The 18,297-nt window shown below is 41.6% G+C and overlaps 1 protein-coding gene across 9 annotated transcripts in view; it reads left to right on the top strand.

Moving 5' to 3' along the window:
• Positions 1 to 214: 214 nt before the first annotated feature.
• Positions 215 to 18,297, top strand: part of frmd4ba (FERM domain containing 4Ba) — a 43,305-nt gene continuing 25,222 nt past the window's right edge. For 6 of the 9 annotated variants that reach the window (XR_013972730.1, XM_080890997.1, XM_080890998.1 and 3 more), the window contains exon 1: positions 216 to 494. The gene's annotated coding sequence lies outside the window, so the exon portion shown is untranslated. Of the gene's footprint in view, positions 495 to 18,297 lie in introns of all 9 variants that reach the window. The other 3 variants (XR_013972729.1, XM_080891003.1, XM_080891002.1) reach the window with 3 other exon arrangements.

The following is an 18,297-nucleotide window of genomic DNA, read 5'->3' on the forward strand; positions in this document are numbered from 1 at the left end:
GAATCGCTTTTTAAATCTCCATTACTGAAAGTAGTTAATCTTGGGCTTACTCTGATACAGTGTTTTGTTTTTAATTGTCTCTTCCGCTGAGCAATGGTGGATTTGGGCAGCAGAGAGCGCCTCTCTATTGGCTCCCAACAGCAGCAGTGGGAAATTCATCTGCCCCATCAGGGCATCAGTGGAAGGTAGCGAAGAGGAGGAGGAAGCCGGCAGGAGGCGGGGAGTGTGAATGGATGGGACTCGCCGTGTGCGTGGAGTGTGGTACAGAAGGTTACTATGCCGAGCAGGCAGCAGCCTCTTCTCCTCCTGGACTTTTCAGCACGACTTCCTCTGAAGCGGCTCCTCATTTTAGCAAGAAGTCTCATTGTGAAGAAGCACCCGCTTTTAATAAGGAGCGCGTTTTTTTTTGTCCTTTCAAACTGACCGGTGTGCGCTCAGACGCTCTGCGGACAGACAATAAGTAGGAGCGATCACATCACAACAAAAGAAATACGGTAAGAATGGTTTCATTCGTACGGGAACATACCGCTTAGAACCGTTTGTTTTTTTTTCTGGAATAATCTAATGTAAACACAGTGTGAGGGGACCTGTAACAGGCTTTCTGGCAGCCACACCGTTTGTTTTGTTTGTCTTGGATTATCAGTATGTGCTCATGTGACACCTGACAAGATGTTTGCTCTTCACCATACTCCAAGCTTGTAAATTAAACACTTCATCAACTCTTTGAAAAACTATATTGTGTGGCAAAAGTTTAAAAACACAAATCTTATGACTGTGACTATGACTGGATCCTATGACTGTGCAACCCGCCTGCGTTTTCCGTGACTACTACTGACCCAGTGTCAGCTGGGTGCTGAACTGTTGACATGTCAACGTGAGTGACTTGCTGGTGTGTTTATGACGTTGTCAATGATTAGTGTGTCCCAGTCAGTAACAATTGTGGTGCGCCGTCAGGTCAGCATAAAACTGAACTCGTGAACATTTTTTTTTTAAAATGCAAAAGTCTTAAAGTACTCTGTGGTCAGCCGGTCATTCTCCTGTGTGTGAATATCCTGTTTCCTGGCCAAAACAAACAATGGTTATCCAAGCACGTGATATCCTGTATGGGTCTCATATGAGTGTATTGTGTAAGTGTGTGGATGGTGAAAAACAAAAATACTTTAAACTGAGCCTCTCTATATAAGAAAAGAAGTCAAGGCAAGAGTTTCTCTTCTCTTAAAGTGGAATTCATTTGTGATGATACAGCTCTGGCATGAGGAAACCCAGTGACAGGAAGTGTGTGAGTGATACAGAACAAAGGCACGGGGCTGCTTTGTATAGGTGACTATATTGAAATTGTGCCTCATGAGTGCAACATGTGCTGCCTGTCTTTCTCTTTTGACTCACATACAGAGGCAAACTGCAAAGGCAGCGCTGCTTTGTGTTGACTTTTAGTCTAGGATGTTCAGCTGCTTTTAATGGGGTCAGCGCTTCTGATTCAATAAAGCTATTAACTGTCGCAGAATATTCCAACGCTTGCCTCGGCACATAGGAGTCATTTGCCCATTAGAGTCCATTAACAGCCTTAACCACAGGGCTGGTTTTTTAAAGGGTAAACAGTAATAAACACCACGTCAAGTCCACCTGTGCAGTGTGACCTAAGCTGCACAGGTGCACGTCATTGAAGAGACGTGTTCTCACCTCTCCTCAATGAACCTGCTTTGTGTTAAAAGTTGCTCATCAGCATTTTTTTCTTTCCCACGCATCTAATCATGCATAGGTATGAATGATAACATTTGTCAGTTAGACTATGTGATACAGTCACCATGCAGGTTCATGCAACCCAGCACTTTCAGCAAGCAGAAATCCTGCCAGACTGGTCTGAGAGATGTCTTCCACTCTGGGAGATCAAACTTACTATCAAAGAGTGCCATGTGACATGATGATGTAAACAGCAATTCTTCCAAATTTTATACAGAAGTATAAAGTTTGCTTGCTCCTTTAGCAAGCTTGTGAAAACTTTTAAAAGCGGACATCAGGTATTTCAAGGGCACGAGATTCAGACAAAATATCATAAAACTAACGTAAAGTATATTTAACAGAGCAGGTGCCATCTTAATCTTAACTAGTATCGTTTGAGCACCAACAAAAATCTGCATTAGTGCATTAGTACTGTATTGACATGACATTTTTTAACACTTCAGAGGTACAGAATGCATTCTTCACTCATTGTAACTAAACGTGTGTAAATCCAATGCTTAGATAGCATTAGCTAACATAGTTTTACTGAAATGTTTAGATGCTGCCGGCCATTTACGATTTGTATCTACCAATTTGTGGTAGGTAGCATCAGTCTACAGAAACTCTAGCAGAATCTCTGTGTTTATGCTAACTTTGTTTTCTCCCTCTGTTAAAAGCAACAAATCACAGAAGAGTCTCTTGTGTGACTTGTGTTCAGATATTTCTTTTAAATTTAAGGAAGCTTGAACTCGTGGCCTTAAAATGCATTGTTTTTGTGCATCTCCTCATTTCCTTTAATTGCTACTGCATGAGGGACTTCTGGAGTCTCAATGACTGCATTAACGGGAAATGAGTGAAACTGAATTCTTCATTTGTAAAACGAGAGTTAGCTTTGCAGAAATTCCAAACATAAAATAGATGTTGCCCTTTGATCATCTGACAGTATTCAAGTGTTGGGTCAAAAATATTTCTCATAACTAAAGCAAAAAATGTGTGTTGATTAGACCTCTCGGAGTGCTTGAGGCCTAATTAAAAGGTCAGACGCTGGAGTGTTTTTCAGTTCAGTGTTTGTGGGTCATCAGTAATCTATATTCACAGTGGAAATCTATTCAGATCACCAGACCTCAGGACATCTGAATGAAGAGGTCATGCGGACGTTTAGTGAAAATATTTAGTCCTAAATGTTTTATCACTAATGTGTCAGTCCTCCAGTGTTTGCAGTAAATGACTCTAGTTCTTTCCATAACATAATCACTGAAAAGTTGTGTCAACAGGAATCTGTTCCTCATTGGTAGTGAAACAGCTACGCAGTGTGCAGACATCTCTTTTCCTTTCAGAAAGGACATCCTGAGTAAAACAAAGAGTCTGGACCACAGTTTCGCATTCAAAGCACAGACACTGGGAAATTTCCCACTTTAATTGCCAGTTTCAAAATTTGCAGTACCAAAAATGCCACATGTGTACAGTGATAGTTTTCGCTTGGTTGCTGAGGGATGCGGTCCTTTAATGCGGTGTGCTCAGACTCTGTTTGTGTGTTTATTTCCCTTCAGAATAAAGCAGAAAACACTTGCATCAACCTTGGAGAGTGGATCTGAGCTGGGTTTGGTATTCCTCTGGGAGTCTGTTTCCATATCATTTAGATAAAAGAGACTGCATTAAAACAAGCTCCAATCTGTTTAAGGGCAGGCCCTTCCCAGTTTGTGGACAAATTCCCCCTCAAAATGCATCATTCAAGACCACCTCCTTATGAATTATTTAAAGGATGGACACAAGGTTATATTCACGGGTTACCCACGCGTATCAGTGGCTACTGAACCAGGGACAGGCACAGAATAAAAGGGTAACATTTGTGGTAAAATAAATCACAGTTTCAACTGTGCATGGCTATACCAACATAAGTGTGTTCAAATTGGGCGAAACAGGCAGTTGGCGACCGTCTTGATAAGAAAGCTGGTCCACTTCAGAAGACTTTTGCACAGTATAGCACAGCCCACCTTTTTTTAAAAATCTTTATTAGATATTGCTATATAATGTTGTTGTTTTGTTTTTTTACACACAGCTAATGTATATACACTCCAGTCCCAGTTCAAACTCCCAGTTAAGTCCAAAAACTAGCTGTGATGCATTACATTCAAACTCCTGCTTTCTGGGTGACACCGCTGTCCTGTCAGTTTTTCTACTTCCTCATTTGACAAGATGTTTATCTGGAGCATAACCCTGCAGGCTGTACGGGAGCCCAGTGAGTTAACAAATGACAACAAGGGGTCCCAACAGTATCTAAAGAGATAGGGTGACAAGGTGCTGTTAATTAGGCATCTGAAATGTTGCAGTATCACTAAAGTGTCAGTGAATACAAGCCAAAAATCCCATCTTGCAATTTGTCTACTTGTATCACCAAAAGTGTTATTAATTCATTTTTATGGTTATATTTCTGCACCTTTAAGGGTCATGAAAGGATTCTGTTCAGGATCTAAGGTTGTCCACTCCACTGTTTGGTGTCACAGTCCAGTGCTTTATTCATCCACCGTCAGCCTCATCCTCTTCCCTCTAACGTTTCTTTGGTACATGCTTTGTTTATCCAAAGAAAGTCATTGCCTGTGACCATAATCCAGCCAGCGATAATGTTTGCCAACCTTGTGTAATTCGGAGAATAACTGAGGGTGTACAGATAACAGAAGAAGCAGTTTCAGTGATACTTGTTTCTATTGCTGCAAAACCCTGTCGTGGAATTATTATTATTATTATTTTTACTATGATTCCAACAGCAAGCGGGTCAGTAATGTTCCCATTTATTCCAGAGGATAAACAGTAAAACCCACATAAATGTGTTCGGGAATAACCGGTGTCCTTAATAAAGCTTCCGGGGAGATGCATAAGCTAGAGCGGACTCACTCATTTTATGACAAATGTGGAAATTATGAAGCAGTGGATACCAGTTTTTTGGCATCATCTGATTATTTTTAAAGAAAAAGCGGTGCTGTTAATTTGAGCCAGATACAAACACATAAACTCAAAGTAATGATTCTTCATCCTAATTTTAAAATGCAAAATGCAACTGAAATATATAAAAATCAAAGATTTACTTATTCAAATAATTAATAATGAAAGAAAATCTGAATGTATACCAATTAAGTACATTTCATTTGACCTGATTTTAACTAATTTCATTACACAAGTACAGTCAGATATTTATTATTATTATTATTATTAATAATAATTTATTTTGAGTGTATAGACCAGGGATGTCAACCACATACAGCCACCATGAGTAAAATTGCAGAAAAAAGTCACAATAGTTGATTCCACAGACTGTAGGAAAGTCTGTGCAATGAACTATCAGGACCTTTTTAATAAAATATAAAGTTTTTGTTCATTTATCTTTTATTTAATTTGGTGGAGTATGAATGGTAATGGGAGTGAACAGTCTTCATCAACAGGAAATCGTTGCACTCCTTCATGGATTAGAGTTTTTGTCGGGCCAATTCTGGCCCCCGGGCCTTATGTTTGACACCCCTGGTATAGACAGACACAGGCATTTGAATGCCACATTGGTATCAGGATAGGCAAATAACCATTTTTAAACAATGTCTCTCCATCCACTTACATTTCCTGGTTTTCCCAACTGTCTGTATTCATAAGACTTCTTGAATCATAACACTGTGTACTGCTGCTCAGGTGTGCAGTTGAGATGTGGATCTTCTAGCAGACCTGAGCAGAGGAGCGCCTTCCTCCTCCCAGTTTCAGCCACATCCTCGGGCATTTAAGGGAACCTTGAACCCAACAGCTCAGTGCACAGTTCCGCTCCAGAAGTGAACACCCCCGTTTCTGTTCTTCCTCCTGCTCCTCATCATTGCCTGTTTTTCCGACTAGAATATAATTGCTGTGAGGCTGAGAAAATGAAAATAACAACAAAGCAAAGCCCTCCACCACCTTTCTTTCTATCTGTGCTGCTGCTGTCGGCTTGCCCGGGAGGTTTTTTTTTTTTTTTTTTTTTTTTTTTTGGAGATATGGAGGGGAGTGACTCTCCCTGAAATGATGCCGCTTGTGCACCTCTCTCTATCTATTCAACAATCCCTCTCCTGTAATCATTCCCCATTTCTCTGTATTTCACTCCTGAATACACACTACACCCAAATTACACATTAGGAGAGCTGCGAGGTGGTGATGTAAAGGCGGGTGCTTAAAAGCCTGAATGTTCAGAATGAGAGTCCCTGCCCGGCAAATGTGTGTAAGGTAAAGGCGGAGGGATGGACGGAAAGGGCTTGAGTTGCTATTATTATCCTCTCAGGCACAAATGGAGAGGTACATGGTGGTGGAGCTGGAAAGAAAAAAGCAACCGTGCTTCCCAAGCAGACATACCCCACAGCTTCATACCCACAATGATCAATACTCCTCAGCTCTTAAAACCCCATGTGAGTGTTTCACACATTTAGTGCCAGAAGGGTTAGAGGCATGTTAAAGACACACACTGGAGACTTCTGTGAATATGCGATGCCCTCATAACTCCTCACAAAGTAATTTCCTGCTGAATTGGTTTGATTTTTTTTTTCAAATCATATCTCTATAAATTTATTTTGTGTGGGTCTGTGGCCGTACAGAGTGTATATATTGATGGCTGGATACTGCAGGTGCTCGCTCACTAGAGCGTAGCATTCATCATTAATAGAGGGGTTACCTGAGCTTCCTCTTGTACTGGGTTAATAGTGGAAAGCAACGCCCCCGCTCCAGCTAATACACATGCAGACACTAGCTGCTCACAGATCGCGTGAGTTTAGAAAGACAGAAATCATCCAACTGCGGTCACCTTCACCATGGCAGCTTGGGATGAGGGGAGGAGTTGGGGGCAAAGGGGGTGGAGGGTGGGTTAGAGCGATCTGCAGGAAGTAATTATCACCTGCCCTGTGGACCGAAAACGAGCATCCTGCTGGTTCACTCAGACAGATCAGACTGAGCTTTCGGACATGGATGAGCGTCTGCATTTTAGCTCTAACATGCAGGAAAGATTTAGGAGTGTGACACAATGACAAGGAAACTGCGTCATAGGGGGAAAACCTGTAATTCAATAGAAAAATACGACTTTGATCTAGAGGGTTTTTTATTTTCAAGGTTGCATTGTGTTCCTAAGAGGCTTGTGTACTGGGTTTGTACAATGTGAGAGTACCCTTTAACCTACTTTATACTATTGTATCAGCCGTGTGCTTACTAAGCACTTCACAAAAGTGTGCTAAGCAACAAGTTGAGGTCTTCCCTCAGCAATGTTACCTGCAGAATCAGACCTGGACTAGAAATAAATGATGTCAGGACAGCATTTGATGACACTCTACACTGGACTTGGATGGAAAGCTGATATGGGGGTTGTGTGCAGGGCACAGTTATAACAGGTGTCGAGCACACCGGGAAGAAAGATGACACTCGGTGTCCTCAGGGGCAGCGGTGGTTGTCATAGTGGCGAAGATGATCAGTGGTTTAAAATTTGTGTGGTTACATTTAAATGGTTTTCCAGAATGGACTTCTGAATATCATCAAAATTAATCACATTACATTTTAGGCATGCCAGAAGTACCAGATATTTGGTAGTTTGTGGTAGTACCAGTAGAACTGCATGAGTCTCGATATCAAACCAAAATTTATCCCATGTACTTAATAATTGTAAAAAAAAAAAAAAAAAAAAAAGTAGACTGGGTACTGTACTGTAGCGTTAGCAAGTTTAGCGTCATTAAGCTAGCTTACGCATTTAATGTTAGTCATTACAAACATTTTAGCGTATGGACTGCAGCAGCTAGGGGCAACACTAGCTGTCAATATGGTAAAGTGTATTTCCAGATAACATAAGCAGGATAATACTTTGGATTTTGTTGAATACTGGACTGAAACTTTGTTTAAAAAAATTGTTAAAAAGATCAAGATCAAGATATAAACAGAAGATTTAAATTTCTAGTTTATAAAATTTCACTTGCAGTCGTCACCTTTGGAAATCTCTCATCTTCCTCTCTTGTCCTGTGCTTCTCTCTCAGTCACACTTTAACATTCTACCACGTAGAAAAACGTTGCTCCGTTTACATTTGCTGCTCTTCTGTTCTACTAGCATATTGCTAAAGTACTGTTACCGCAACTTTACATCTGCCCCTTGAATGCATCACAGTGACGATGAGGGAAAAGGGAGGTTTTGAAGATGTAAGCAGGCTATGTCCTTATTTTCCGAGTAAACATCACCATGGCATCAGATGGAAAGGCATGAGAAATTAACTCATTTGACAGTATGAATTAACCTGCCCATCACATTTAATTGCTCATTAACTGAAGGTGTCAGAATGTCATTCCAGGCCTGTTTAACCTCTGGCCGTATGCAGCTTCCTTCAGTTCCAGAAGAATTGCTTCCCTGGTAGAAACGCTGCAATAAAAGACAAGCAAAAAACAATATCAATAATATACCACTGTGTTTTCAGAATTTTGATATTGAAAAGTATTGTGCTATTTATTCAGGTAACAACTCTGATTTCATGTCATAAAGAAAAAAATTCAAACATTTGCAACATTTTCTGCCTTTATTACTTTTATCAATATTATTATTACAACTCACAAGTTATTTCAATTCAAAAGGTGACTGGGCACCAATAATTTGCACTTTGCTGACAACTTTTGCATGTTGTCTTTATCATTTTCAGTCAAGCCACAAAATTAGAGTTCAGAAAGACTCAGATCCTGTTAATGTTTCTGCTTTGATGCCCTTCGTGTTGTTTTCTTCTTGCTTCTTGCTCGCAGACCACAAAAACGGTTACATGTCATACTTAATGGTCTCTCTGGTTTTAGCTCAGTTTAGGTCTCCGCCTGCTTCACTCACTTCGTCTGATGTTTTTTGCTGTTGTTGGCATCTTGGTCAGTCTGTCATTCTGTTCTGTGGGTCTCTCTGAGTTTTTTGGCAAAGTTGTTTTTTGGAAGCTGCAAATACACAGAAGGAGAGCAGCAAGTGAGGACTTTCAAGCTGTAAAAGCAAAACGATGAACTTAAGAAATTCTCAAATTTAACACAGAGGCAGGTGGTTTGTTTGTTTTATGACCTCTTTTTTATTTATTTATTTATTTTTAAACCAAAGAGTTATTTAAACCAGTTTCAAAATGCAAATACGGATTGGTTCAGCTTTGTGCTTTGCAATGCAGCCTAGTGGACTATATTTTTCAGCTACTGCCTCATCTCTCTTCCTAATCTCAATTTTTGGATGCTTGTGTGTTTCTTTACCACAAGAACTGGGTTCTTTGTCTGAGCTTTGAGCACTTTTTCTGTCTTCATGGCAACTCCTAAGAATATTTACAGTTAAAATTTTAATTTGCTCTCATGTGGTGTGTTTTCAAGTCAATAAAATATTGAAAAGCAATGAGACATGTTTTCCATCTGCTGTGTATCAGCTGTTTCAGAATTTGTGACCATATAAACAGTAAAAGTATTGAATTAGACATACTTGCAGCAGTAAAGCAGAAACAGATGCCCTGTTTTTTTTTTTTTTTATATTTAGGCTCTTTGCACTACAAACTCCATGCACATATAAATCCCCATTTGACTCGCAATGAACTCAACTCCACTTCAAATCAAGGCACCTCATGAAATTGCTCTGACAATGCCAGCACCTTTGGGAGCTCTCGGCCCGCTGAGAGCGCTTGTATTCATACGACAGGATAAAAATAGAGGTATTCTACCATATTGGTGGCTTAATACTGACAGTACAGTATTCCCATAAGACCTCCCATAAGTCTTTACTTTAAAGTGATGTCTCCGTGAGTCTCACGGGTTCTGCAGTGTGCCTGCGCAGGACAGGGGGGTAGACATGTGCACTTCACAGCTGCACATCTGTTGTGGTTTCTCAGACATGTGTTATATGGCCAGATAAGGCCATATCACTGATCTGATTATCTAGTCACTAAATTGGATTGGGAATGATAAGCCAGAGGGACTCACATGTACAGATGCAGATATCATCTGCCAGGTCTCTACTAATCACGAACCGTGGCCACAAAATGGATTTAGACACTTCAGAACGGAAATGTTTTGATTTAACAGATGGGAACGGGAAGACTCAAAGGAATTTCTAGTGTCGATAATTTTACGTGTGTTAAGGGCACAATTTCTGTTATCAGATGAAAACCTGCCAATACATCAGAGTATCAGATCACTTACCCGGGGTGAAAATCAGATTAAGAAGCAACATTAGGAATCAAATTGAACATCCACAAATAATGTAACCACAGATACTAAGAGTAGCATTAATGCAGGCAGGCTCAGCCACAGTACCAGCAGATCACATCTGCTGACATAATTCTAATAAATTCCTCTGGGAAATTTCTTATATAGGGCACCGACAGCTGCTGTACCTCTGCAAGCTGCTTGGCAACCCACCTTCTCCTTGCAACCTAGCTCTCCCTGTTATGCTGTATCCAGCTTAGTCAGTGTGCTGGGTCTCAGATATAAATGACTGCGGAGCAAAGATTGAAATGCATTTTTCAGCCAGCTGGTGAGCTGTTTTAAATATTTGCAAATAATTGTCTGTAAAGTGTATGAAATTTGTATGAGTTGTGTCATAATTTTCCCAGAGCCATCTTTTTAAATTGTCCAAAAGTAACTGATTGACAGCTGACTAACAGCTGTATTTCTCTTTAAATTCACTTGTGACTTCTGATTTCGTGGGGTTCCAAAGCATCATATTTCAGTTTTTTGTATTTGCAAAACAGTTCTTAGTGTTTCAGATCATAATACAGATTTAGATCATAATACCCTCTCAATAACTTCACCCCGTGCATGGCCTCAAGGCTCATTACAGACTGATAGTGTCTCCTCCCCTCCCCCCGCCCTCTGCTCCGTCCCTCTTTGTTTCACTGGGATGCCTGTGGTGATGTGCACAGTGGCCATTCATGTTTTTCGTCACTTGGATATGATATTGAAAACTTCTGACACTGGCTCTTTATGCTTCTTCTAAGAAATGCCTGGGCAAATCTGTGCACCCGCAGTCCCTTGAGGCAACATTTTGTCGTGGCAGTCAGTGTTGGGCTGTTGACTCATATTGTGGCCTCTAGGCCCCCTGCACCCTTCCCCCAGCTCCTGACCTCCTCCTCTTCATAGCATCTGGGTTATTCACACACATGGTTTGTCGTGGCCTGTGGCCTCCAGCGTGCCCCTAAGGGCCATCCTGTACAGCAAGAGGAGCTGGCCCCAAATCCCTAGTCACAACCCAAAAGCCGATAGGTGCATGGTGGCAGCCTGAAGCCCCGGGCCCTTGCCTCTTTCCCGGTCTTCTTTTCTTTTTCCATCCCCCACACTGCCCAAACACACACAGACACACACACGCAAAGCTTTTCTGTCTCACCAATGATTGCCAAATGGAGCTCTATCACACAGTGTTAATTGGCTGTAATTAAGATGTCTTGTGGTTTCTTAAACAGATGCGGTGACAATTTCAGTCAAGATGCATAATAGATATCTCTCACTTACGCTGCCTTGGTTGTCAAATCTGAAAGCTTTTGTCTTTAAAGGATTAGTTCTTTCTGATTTATTGATTTCAAGCCATGTGTCAGGGGGAGGTTAACAACAGTGAGAACACACAAGATGCATAACATCTGATAATCAGCGTAGCCATGCTTGCACTATTAAAGCCCTTTAAAAAGTAGGACATAGACTATGCATGACCAAAGATGGCCTTTTTAATGTTTTATGTTCCACATTTGTTCATCTGTGATGTATGATTACAAATCATGCTCTGATCGGGTGTCATGATCTCAGACAGCTGTGTCCACCTGCTAAATTTCTAACTACAACTGACAGTCGGGAAGCGTGATAAGTGTGTGTGGGTAGGGTCCTGTGAGGAGACGGTACTGTAAGTGAGAGTGCCGACCTGCGTGCGTTTGAATGTTTGTCAAGCGTACTGTCCAAAATGTCTTCCATTCAGTGTGTCAGCTGCAGTCTCTGTATGTGGCAAAGCTCGTCAGCTGCAGGCGTGTGTGGGTGACAGCTGTTTCCCTGCCCTGCTCCGGCTCTGTTCTGTTCACCGGGAGGCCTACCTCGTTTAGACTATTAATCTACCACTTACTGTACACAGTAATTGCCATCCCATGTTAAAAAGAGCCCCGGGACAAGAAACCGTGATGATCTTGGCAGCGTGGCTCCCCCTGTCATGCCCTGCCTTGTATTCTCTACAGATTCAAGCCTATTAACACGAAGCTTCAGGGATAGAATTTGGCTAAATTGTAACAACTTGCCTGTCTGTACTCTTATTACATTTTCAATCCACATGTCACAAGTGAAATAAGAGCTTTATGTGAGGAGAAATGGTGTGACATTGGCAAAAAAAAAAAAGCATGAGGAAAACCCTCCAAACAGAATAATTTACCACAAAAGGATTGCCTCCATTTGCCCCCAAGGGTTGTCTGACACCCTGTTACCCCATCTGCTGGCAATAAAGGTGCATTGCAGCGTCCGCAACAATGATCGTATTCTGTCCGAGGTGAAGTACAACAGCAGCTGGAAAAGAATGAGCCTTTAAGTGAGCACAGCCTTGTGAAAGCACATGACTAATTCAGAGTGACACACAAGTGACATCAGAGGGGGTGACGGACCATGCTGTGACCTCATGGTATTTACGGCTGCTGTGACAGTGGACGATAAGAGGGAACACAGGTGATAAATTCTCTCTGTGAAAGCATTTATTTAGCTGTCGAGTAATCACTTTACCTTGAACTGAGTGGACAGATTTGTACTTGCAAGCTTGTTTTGTGTGAGATTTCAGAAGTTAGAATGAGTGTGTCACTATGATCACCAGGAGACAAAGAAACCTATTTCAGGCATGCAGAGATCAAAGCTGGTTTTGTTGTCTTTTTATGTTGTTTTTAAGCTTCAAGCTCATTTGTGCTCATGAGTTTGCAGACACAAAAAGCAGAAGATGCGCCATTAGTCACGATTGGCCGACACCACAGAGCCCAAAATGCAAGTAACTTGGGAACATAATGGAGCAATTATGTGCTAATTAGCCACACATCCCCTCTAAGAGTTAGAGACTGAATGACTATTCAATATGAGATTTAGTATTTGAGTAGTTGTCACAAGGTGTATACAGTACTGCATCTGCCCAAAAAAGCAGTTATTTAAGATTTAACATTACTTACAGATCACACAGAGTCACAGAGTATCAGATAGATATTCTAAATATGTATCTACCCAACGGATGATATTAACTTTTATCTGGAAAAGTTCATATCAGTTAGTTCCTCTTTGAAACTTGGTATAGAGAGTAAAACTGTGTGTCTTAAAGACAGCATCTGCATGTCTATACACTGATAATTGTTTGTTTAACCAGTGTACCTAGCTAATTTATTGTTCACTCTACATAATGAATGTACCCACTACCAAATGGGTTAATTTAATTTTGCAAGAATCAAAGAGTGATCTTTTTTTTTTAATGCAAGAAATTGTTTTCAGGCAGTTTAAATGCTTATTAACCAGGCAGTTTATGTGACATGCTCTAAGTGGAAAGTCAAGATGTTTACATGGCAGAAATGTGTGCCACAGATGCATAAGCCCCTGTTCATGTTTCAGAATGATGTGGACCAGAACACATCGGCCTCCTTTGCACACATGGCAAGCACGTGTGTGTTCAACAGCAGCAACAGTGTCCACCATATGTTTGGCTCTCTCGACCGCTGCCCTCCAGGCAGCTGTGGCTTTGCACGCCTGTCCGTGTTTATTATAGTTAGCTGCAACTTTACATTTAGGACAGTGAATCCTTTCACTTAGAAGTAGATCCATCTGATTCAAGTGAGATGGATTACAACATCACATGTATTTAATCCTTTCTGGACGCTTGAAATGAATGCAAGAAAATGAAAGTGTATCCCTGGCATGCTGTTCGGTACAGTGATGGCACATTACCAATCTTTTGTTTGCCAGGGGCTGCCAATCTGAAAAAAGATGACTTAAATGAAGTAGGAAGGGAGCTAAAACAGACAGTAGCCTGTGCACTTCCTGCACAGAGACGGTGCATGCATAGCTGCGCACACAATGCATTTTAGATACATGGCGGCTCCTGATGGGTGCTAAGGTTGTGTTTGTTTACACACAAACCTTCACTTCCTGCCCTGCTTTTTCATTGGTAATTAATAATACACAATTTTCACTAATAGGCTCCTTCTCTCACCTCTGTCTCCACCCTTCTTCTGTGTTGTCATTGCAGATGTAGCAGACGGTTACATTGATCATGTGCATTGAAACGGCACCTTGTTGTCTGTGGCCAGAAACTGGGATCACATAGACAAACATCAGGATATTGCTTCGATGTGAGCCGCAGCACTCCCCCATCTCTCCTTTCGTGCTGTTTTTGCTCAACCTTCTCCAAGTTGTAGGTCTGACTTAGGTGTTCAGCTCACGCGTGAAGTTCACCTATTATTTACAGCCGTATGAAAGGAAGAAACAAGGCGTGTTTGCATCAAAGCCCTCCCAACTGATTTTCCCCAGACGGTATCACTTTTAGTTTTGCCTCGTCAGTTTTGCCAGCCATGCTGATCCAAACAGGACCAATTATTTTTAGTGTTTCTGCAGAATATAGAGGGTGGGAATGTCTGGACTCCTCAGGAAATTGCTCCCCACATCCCAGACAAAGTGACGGACCATTCCCACACCCTTTCTCAGACAATGAAACTGAAATAAATGCTGAAATAAAAAAGTAATGCGAGAGATGTAGTCATTCGCTTTTGCCCAATCCCCCCCCCCTCAAAAAAAAAATCAACATTATACTACTGTGAGCCACAGATGAACGAATGTGGGACTTTAGAGTGGCCAGCTGAGGTTTGTTCGCATGTAAGTTGTATTAGTATACAAGTGTGTTTATGTGGTGGGAGATGGAGCCTTTGCAGCAGGGGCTTTGTGGTTCTGTCCTGCCCTCCCCTGCGCTCTGTGAGGCAGTGTTTTGGACTGGGGCCCAGGACCAAGCCGGAGGCACGCTGCTCTGCTCCAGCCTCTCCAGAGCGCCGACTCTCACTGACATTACATCAGCTGGGGGAGACATAGTAGACTAGTGTGTGTGTCTGTGTGTACTGGAGTGTAAGTGCTCCCTTTAAGCTTGTTGCTCTCAAGCAAAACAAAGTGGTCCACAGATCAGCTCTTCTACTCATTCTGAAAGTGCAAGGTGTCACCAGTAGAAGAAGAAAGAAAGGTGGCCAGCGGAGAGAAAGAGCATTCGGACATGGCTGTGCGTATCATACGTGGGATGGAGGATCTGGTGGCATCGGGTAGCCAGCTTGTCTGGAGCCTGGCGCATCAGACACTGAGGAGCTGGTACAATCGTGGGCTGATGCCATGCAGACGCTTCCTAGAAGCCTGGTTCAGGATTGGGAAATGCTACCAGGTATGAGGGCATTAGTGTAAATATCTCAAGTGGGAGGAAGTCAGATAAAGCTGATTTTACTAGCTGCCTGGGCAGCACTTGTGATTAATTACTGTATTGGATTTTTATGGCCAAACTTTCCTCTGACTGAAGTGAGTCAGTGCTTTTTCCTCATCTGGCTCATTAGTGCATGCATGTGTTTATTTGTGTGAACGTGAGGAGGCACAGGCTGCCTCATGCTGAGTCACAAAGTCTGTTTTTTTAACAAGGGTCCCTCTCCCAGGACACGTGGTAATCATTTGGAAAGCAGCGTGACCGGCCGTTTGATCTCGGCGTCCGGGTAACAAGGGGCACTTCCAAAGTTTTCTTTGAAATGCGTGGTTCCTGGAACACCTGAGCGCTGTCTGCGTGGTTTACGTATCTTACTTTCATGGACGTCATCTGGGCAGACTCAGGTTTCTCTCTCGGGTTTTGCTCTTTCCCTGCATGCTATCATGTGAAGGTAAAGTTCATTTGTGTCTTTGAAAGAGCAAACAGAAAACCTGACACTGACTTCTTTGAAAAGGAGTTCTGAAAAAAGACAGGTATCACATCCCTTTAATTTTAAAGCAGCGCTATTTTCATTTTCATAGTACTTGAAATTGACTTCCTCAACCCCCAAAATGCACATAATACAACAATTAAATGTAAGCATTCCTCTATGTCACTGAAAAGTTTGTTGTTTCCTAGAATTAATCTCTGAAGCATCAAAGTGGGCCTGTCTGTGTAGCTTTCAGTCTGTATTATTTGTTTAACCTCTTCATATATTTATAATATTATAATTTTGTTTTCCTTTGTATAACCACTACTTATCCATGTCAATACAGCCTGTATTATTTGAATGAACTGATAACTAGATTGGGAAACCATGGGTTAATTTAGCGAGGTGATAACCTGATTTTAGTCATCATAAAGAACGATACAAGACCTTGTTTCTGCTGTGCACATTATTTTACGGAGGACAGGATACCGTTATAGACACTTTTAACAAATAATTAAACATTGACACGGAGAGTAAAAACTTATGGATGAGAGGCTTTGTGTCCCACGCAGTTTTAGATAGTGAGGTCACTTTAACGACTGGCTGTGAGTTTAAAATCGGACCATTATCTAAAGACCTTTGTCCCTTTCTTTCTGTTTTGATGTCCCCGGCTTACAACAATACAGCATTGATAGATAGGCTCTTGGAAGGACTGTGGCTTGGACAGCAACAACAACTCATAAAAGGGTTTCTATAGTGATTAATCCCTGTTTAAACAATGGACATTACTGTCATCTACTATAATTCTTATCAAGGCAAATCTTGTTATGTGTGGAGTTCAGGAGAGTCCTAAATGCAAAAATGTGGCTAAGAGGTAATATAACAATATCAGCTTTAATACGACTTACCAAAACTGTTGCAAGACACAGTTCAAACATAAACCAGCAGAAGGTCAAACAGCACAACACCAAATCAGAAAGGCAACCGTACAGGTGGCCAGTAAACAGATAAACTGATGACTAACAAAGGGAGGACAGGAGTCTAAATACACAGGGAATTAATGAGACTCTGGTCAACGCAATCAAGAGGCATGTGACAATAACAAGGCTAGAAAAAAAACCCCAACAACAACAAAAAGAGGGAGTAAAAACGTGACATGACGCACACGAAAAGATAAGAAAGAAACACTGACAGACACAGACAAGAAAGCCCAGGAGACACAAGACAAAAGAGAGCAAGACACAAAGAAGTATGAAAAGAAAACCACATAATGGGCAGACCACAACAAAGCTGCCAAAGATGTGTTTCTCATACAGTCGAGCTGCTGTGATTCTTTATGTTTGTCTTTGGCAGAGATTCAGAGGCTTAAACCTTTGGACACGTGCACAGTAGACTGAGGAGGTCGTTTTAAAATCTGGAACTTTACAGCTTTCAGCAAAATTATGGCACAATAAAAAGTTAGCATGACCGTACACACAACTGAACACACACATCCAGCTGTCTCTGGAAGCGTAAGTCTCACTGAGGTTTTGGGTGTTGAAAAACAGCAGCTTGGAAAAGCAGCCTGTGCTGTATAAAAGTGAAATGACTGCTCTGTTGTGGTGCTGAGAACAATATGTCCTAGTACATTTAAGGTTAAAAAAGTGCCACAAGACGTCTTCCCTGCCTGTGGTCTCCCTGAATGGAGGTCAGTGTGACCCTCAGTTACCTCCAAAGAGGCCAAATCCCAAAAGTTGTCACCTCAAGTAGGGTAAAGACCCTGCAATGACAGAGGAAAAACCCCCAACAATCAGACAACCCCTATGAGCAAGCACTTGGAGACAGTGTGAAGAAAAAAACTCCATTTTAACAGGAAGAAACCTCCAGCAGAACCAGGCTCAGGGAGGGGCAGTCATGTCCTGCGACTTGTTGGGGGTGAGTGGAGGAAGGCAGAACAAAGGACACTGTGCGAGAAAGCCAGACTTTCAAAATAAAAGATGAAATAACATAGTGGTGTGTAAACACGTGGAGAGTTCCAATGATGGAGAAATGCTCAGTGCGTCATAGCAAGCACACAGCAGCTGGGGCCTATTACATCTTAACTAAATGATCACCTGATCCAGCCCCAATGAGAAGCTTTAACATTATCACTATAAGCTTTCTTATATGTTGAGATTGTGTTTGCTGGCGCTTCTTCCCTCTAGTGTGTTTCACAGGCTCAGTCTACTACATGATATTACAAAAACCACTTTGGGCTGGTCAAACTAAGAGGGAATGAAGTTTTTGAAAGATGAAATAACATTGAACCATGTCAATGTTTCAGCTGTGCTTGTAGTCGAACTTCCTTTTGACAGTACCAAGCTAGCTGCTTCCCATTGTTTCCCATCATCATGCCAAGCTAAGCTAACAGCTGCTCATGGCAGCCTTATATGCAGCTACTCTACAGACAGGAGTGTTTGAATAAAGCCTGCAAATATGAAGTGTGTTCATAGTACATTGTAGCAGACCGATGCCTCCACTAGCAAGGAATAATATATGTTAACACAAGGAAATGAATATAGCAGTGTCGCTGCATTCCTCAGTGCTACATAGAAATCCCTTTTCTGTATTAATGGCACTTGGAGTGTGCACGTCTCAAATGATCAGAACCAGATCAAAGTGTTGGTGGCAGCTTAAAAAATTAAGTTATAAGTTATCACAAGACAATAATGTTTACGGTGCT

The sequence above is a fragment of the Rhamphochromis sp. 'chilingali' genome, assembly GCF_963969265.1.
Source record: "Rhamphochromis sp. 'chilingali' genome assembly, chromosome: 9".
In the NCBI taxonomy this organism is placed as follows: Eukaryota; Metazoa; Chordata; class Actinopteri; order Cichliformes; family Cichlidae; genus Rhamphochromis; species Rhamphochromis sp. 'chilingali'.